The sequence below is a fragment of the Podarcis erhardii genome, assembly GCF_964252035.2.
Source record: "Podarcis erhardii genome assembly, chromosome: 2".
Lineage (NCBI taxonomy): Eukaryota > Metazoa > Chordata > Lepidosauria > Squamata > Lacertidae > Podarcis > Podarcis erhardii.
The window spans coordinates 47,211,643-47,217,665 of NC_138498.1; positions in this window are offsets into that span (position 1 = coordinate 47,211,643).

Genomic DNA, 6,023 nt, shown 5'->3' on the forward strand with positions numbered 1-6,023 from the left:
AGGACATTCCCCTTCAGTAGTGTTAACCGCCAAAGATGCTGTGTTCCTTAGCAACAGTCACCAAGGTTCCTGTAAGCAGTCATGTTCATAGAGTTCAGAGGCCTAATCAGATAATTTTCTTCGTGATTTATTTCAAGCTATGGTATTTAACCATAGTACAAAACATTCATAACTCTAAACACTTACCCTTGTACATAAAATAAATGAATACTCCACCCACCTCCTCACAGCCACCAGTGGTCCTACCTGGGCATCTCATGAAAATATTTGGTGGTTTAGAATCCAATGTTACATTTAAACTATCAGTTTGTTTCATCCTGTCCGTATTCAGGGTGAGATACATACTTTGCCTCCTCATGCAGCGCTTCTTGTTTCACCGCAAGCAGTGAAACAGGACGTGCTTCCCCTGGCTTCAGCTGCACATCCTTCTTGCTAGGGATCTGTGCTATCAGTCTGTGGATTCACTACCTCAGTTAGTGCAAAATTCACCTGTATTCTCTGAATGCCTTCCTATGGTAAATGCATTTTTCTGTTAATGAACATGAAGAGGATGTTTCACATCTACAACAAAGAAAATTGGCATATTTCCTCACATAAAATATACAGAGAAAGAAAAAGTTGGTGCAATGTGTTCCTGGTGATTTATTTCATCTTTGTTTCTGTCTTGCTTTGGGTATAGGTAATAATCTTCCACAGGCAACAATTGTAAGCAGCCATCCTGTTGGCTAGAAATGAAAGCTAGCAAACATAGTTATAGATAACCCCAAGGCTAAAGCCTGAGGTCTAGGGTCTCTAATTAGCAGCCCTCTTGCTGTGTAGAAGGGAGGGTAGGAAAAAAGAGATTGCTGTCCTTTGATAAACAAATAGGAATTTCTTGCATATAATTGGCCCAGGCAACCTGAGCAACTCCACAGTAGTAGTATTTAGGGCTGGTATCAAAACTCAGAAGGTGAATATGCAATCAGCATGTAAAAAGTTGCTACCTAATTAACTTTACACATGAAATTCACCACATAGTTGTGTTGCTAAGCTTTGCTAGTTGTAAATGCTAAAATTGGCCAAAGTATTTTGCCAGGACTGATCTGATGAATTTGGGCACAGGAGGCAGAAATCCAAACTGCAATTTCCACAAGTTAAAAATTATGATAAATGAAATAGCTGACTATATCCATCACTCTTTAATGAGACTTCGAATTTGCTGCCTGAGGATAATTCTGGTAGAGTGATCTGTGTTTTCAGGACTAGTGCAAAGAATGTTTAAATTTGAGGCTGGAAATACTTCATTCATTCATTCATTCATTCATTCAGGACAATATCCAACAAAGTAGTTCATTTAGTACAGGCAGACGCAAACTCCGGCCCTCCAGATGTTTGGGACTATAATTCCCATCATCCCTGACCACTGGTCCTGTTAGCTAGGGATGATGGGAACTGTAGTCACAAACATCTGGAGGGCCAGAGTTTACCTATGCCTGATTTAGTACAAGAATCTCTGGCTGCCCCATAGAATTTCCCTTCTCTCTTCTCTTCACCCCCCACAAAAAACCCCTCACAAATTTGTTCTCGGTTTTCCCCAACCCTCTGGAGCAGTTTTGGGGAAGATATGCAGGGTAAAGGGAAATTCCATTGCCCAGCCAGAAGTCCTTGCACTAACAAATCTGCTTCATTAGATGCCAACCTGACTACCATCCTTCTTCCAAGGAGCACAGCATGGTATGCAAGCCTAAAAGGTAGTTCAGGCTAAGAACATCCAGCATCACAGCTGAGTAGTGTTTTGAAAATGGATCTCTCTAGTGTTAGGACTCAGCTACATAGCCGCAAATACAATGTTTTGAATGTGTTGTAAAGTGCAATATATATTTGTGACACTAGATGGTGACTCTAAGCCAGGCATAGGCAACCTTTGGCCCTCCAGATGTTTTGGACTACAATTCCCATTATCCCTGACCACTGGTCCTGTTAGCTAGGGATCATGGGAGTTGTAGGCCAAAACATCTGGATGGCCAAAGGTTGCCTATGCCTGCTTTAAGCTATAGAAAATTCAATGAAATTTTTCAAAATGATTTTTTAGCAGTTTCACAATGTTTTTAACATGTGTAGATTGCACCTTAGTCTGCAACTTTAACCATATGGATCAGCTCAATGGAGTTTTTATACCGTAGTTGGCCATTCCTGGATGTGGCCATTGTTCACATGGAAACTCCTCATGCAGTCCAGAGAATTCATGTAGTCAGTCACTCAGCATATCAGTGACATAGCCACAGTGTGGTGATAAGAGTTTCTGTATATGGGATCCTCGATGCTAATGAAGTGCAAGGACCATTCACATGTCTTATTTGGTGTAGCTGAGAGAAGACATGTGGAGATCAGCACATGTGGAGATCAGCAAATGCTTCACATTGTGGTGAAGCATTTGCATTACTGAGTGAATTCATCACCCAGTCGAAGCTTTCAGCTTTATCAGTCCAAATTTACTACTCTATAGAAAGCTCCCCAAATTTAGATTTCTATATAAAAAACCTGAGTTCTGTGGTGGTGCAAGTAGCCACTCTGCCATTGCACATTATGGGTCTAAATATTGGTAGCAATTAATGTTGTTGATTCAGTTCTCTGTTAAAAATAACAGCTTGCTTCAGAGTGACAGTTGATTGTGATATGACACAAAGTTGGTAGCAGGCACTAATATGACCCAGCCAGGAGCCCAACAGACAAGTCTTCATCGCTTGGGCAAGCCTTGGGGATGTCTGGTGGGAATTCTCATCATGACAAATAGTTTTTATTGAATTAGATTTCTAGTCCCATGCCTACATCTCTGCCCTATATGCTGATCCTACATATGTTCTACTAGGTTTGAACAGAGGTAACACCTGTTTGTGATTTATAGTGGTACCTCGGGTTAAGAACTTAATTCGTTCTGGAGGTCCGTTCTTAACCTGAGATACCACTTTAGCTAATGGGGCCTCCCGCTGCCGCCGTGCTGCTGCTGTGTGATTTCTGTTCTCATCCTGAAGCAAAGTTCTTAACCTGAGGTACTATTTCTGGGTTAGCGGAGCCTGTAACCTGAAGCGTCTGTAACCCTAGGTACCACTGTACAAGGATTATTCCATGAAGTGTCTGAAATGTGAGCACAATTGGAACTTTCAAATAATTACATGTAGGGAGGAATTCAATGCCACACGAAGGTGATCGTTCTGTGAGGGCAAGCATTTTGGCTTGCTAGACTGAACAATCCCCCTCTACTCCCCCTTCGTGTCAGGGACTTCTTGTCAGCTCCCCCATGATACTTAATGCCGTTCTGGGGGTTTTCTTGACACACACACCCCGAGTCAATTTTGTGGTACACAGAGCAAGGAGAGGGAAGAAAGCCCCTTTGTGTAAGTGGAGGTTCTTTTGTTGAAGGGACTCAGTAGTTGAATCCTGGCCATAATGTTTTATGTTTTATATAATTTTAATACAACACACAGGAAAATGGGGGATAGATGAAATAATAAAACAAAGAAATGTCTCATGTTCCTTTCATTATGAGACCTTCTCAACACTGGTGGAGGAAGAGGAATGCGGGGGGAGTGCACCATCCCCGGCAGTGCGATCCCGGCAGGGTGCCATCGCGGTTGCCCCCCGCCCCCAGGACGTGTGCCAGCCCCGGCCCCACCTGCTCTCTGCCCCCCGGTGCCGGAGCATGAAGCTCCACCACTGCTTCTCAACATTTACTAAACATTCAAGTTGATCCCAATACACAGAAAGATGCAAAGAGTGTTAAATGAATTCATAACCAATGCAGCTCAAGCACTGCTACTTTAATAATAAAAAAATCTGAATAAGCATAAATAGTGTACAGGACTAGCTGCACAATGGTGCAGTGAGAGATGGCTGCCTTAGGCAGCTTATTTTGCATATCATGAAAGGACAACTGGTTGTTTATTGTGTCATTTAATATTATTGTTGTGCTTTTACTGTCAGAGAGAGGCACTTGTGGTATTTTATTTATTTATTTAGCCAGTCTTAGGTTCCAGAATAACATGGCTACCCCTGAGTATTATGCAGGTTGCCTTAAGAGGCGAAACACAATTTGTTGTTCTGCCTCAGGTAGCAAAATGTCTTGAAGGCAGCCTTGTATAGGGAAATTTTTAATGTGTGATGTCTTACTGTAGTTTTATAAGTATACTAGAGTGGCTGGGGCAACCCAGTCAGAACGCCAGCATATAAAATATTATTATAATAATAATCAGAAAAATACAAAATACCCATTCATTCAGCTTGAAACCACATGGTCATGAAGAAACAGACGCTAGCCACCCAATGAAGTTGGTGGACGGGGGATGAGAAAGGAGGAGGCATGGAGTTAGGATTCATTCTGAACTTTAAAAACCTGCCCAGGAGAAATTAAGGCTTAAAAATTTATATTATTCTATTAGATAAAGTGGCTAAAATGGTGCTTGTGACAGAAACACTCCTGCATAAACCCTGTGCCAGGCAGCCAATATTCATTAGCAGCATCTGTGGAGTGCCATGTTTGAAAGGCAAACAGAAGATGGCTCTGCCAGTACTTGCTTCTAGCTTCCTGCCGATCAAACTGTTGCACCTTTATTGTTAATCAGGAGGCTGAAACAGCAGCACAGCTTTGCATTTCATAATTTTTTGCTTTTAGTGGCCAAATGATTTGCTTTGGCTTTCAAACAAAATGCCCATCCATATTTTCCTGCTTAAGCTTTGGTTGCTCTTCTAGATAACATTTCATTCTTCTGTTTTTGTGCAACTACATGGCAGACAAAATGTGATGGTGTTGAGACACTAGCTGGACTGTCATCCAAAGGGCTTTCTGCTCTTTTCAGATCATTACAGAGCACCATGGCAAACATGTTTTTTTTGTGTGTGTGTGTGTGTGTGTGTTTTTGTAAATATCTAGGTAGCAGACGTAGTCTGGCATTCATGACACCTCTGCTTTTTCATTTTGTGAATTCAGCATGTGTCTGCCCGTTTGATGGGCAGAATGTACTCTTGTTTGAAATTGCTGCATTGACATTGATGCCCTTCTTTTCCCCCTCTGTGGGTCAATTAATAGATTACAATTTCTTATACAGAAGTCCATCTCCATCAATGAAAAAGTGTGTGCTTTGCAGCATCGCCGATTCAGAGGGATTTTTTTCTCCTTCCTTCCATGAATATACCTCCTCAGTGCCAATATGTGCAGCAGTTATCTTTGTAGACATGGCACTTGCACTGCACTTCAAATATTGCAGTGTACATAGTTTCTCCTTTGTGGAAATTGATCTCTCTGTAGGAATTGTAATTTACAAAGCAGGCGTGTCTCATCCTATTCCTACACCCATTTATTCCTTCCATGTTCTCCCTCAGCTTATGTACTTCAACCTTGTTATATCCTGCGACTCATTTTTGTGCTGATCCCTCACCAAAGACTTCACTGTGGGAACAGAGATCGCCTAACCTGAAGTGCATTCTAGTAGGACTTGCCTGTTTCAAATTCCCATTCCCCACGCCATTACTAGGCATGAGAGTTGCAGTTAGCGCATTAAAATCATGGCCATATTCAGTTCATGTTTAAAAGTACAGAAAGAGATTGAGAAGAGCTGCAAAAGGACTTCTGCAAGCTGAGTGAATGGGTAGTAAATGGCAAATGCAATTCAGTGTAAACAAGTGTAAAGTGATGCATCTGCTTAATTTCAGGTATACATTCATGAGGTCTGAAATGGTGGTGATTTGACCAGGGAAGAGACCTTGGAGTTGTAGTGGATAGTTCAACAAGGACAGAGTGCTGCAGCTATGAAAAAGAAATATTCCATGCTAGGGATCATTGGGGAAGGAATTGGAAACGAAACCACCAGTATCTTACTGCCATTATACAAATCTATGGTGCAACCATTGAGACGTGAGTGGTGTTGTGGTCTAAACCACTGAGCCTCTTGGACTTACCGATCAAAAGGTCAGCAGTTTGAATCCCCATGATGAGTGATCTCCCATTGCTCTGTCCCAGCTCCTGCCATCCTAACAGTTTGAAAGCACAC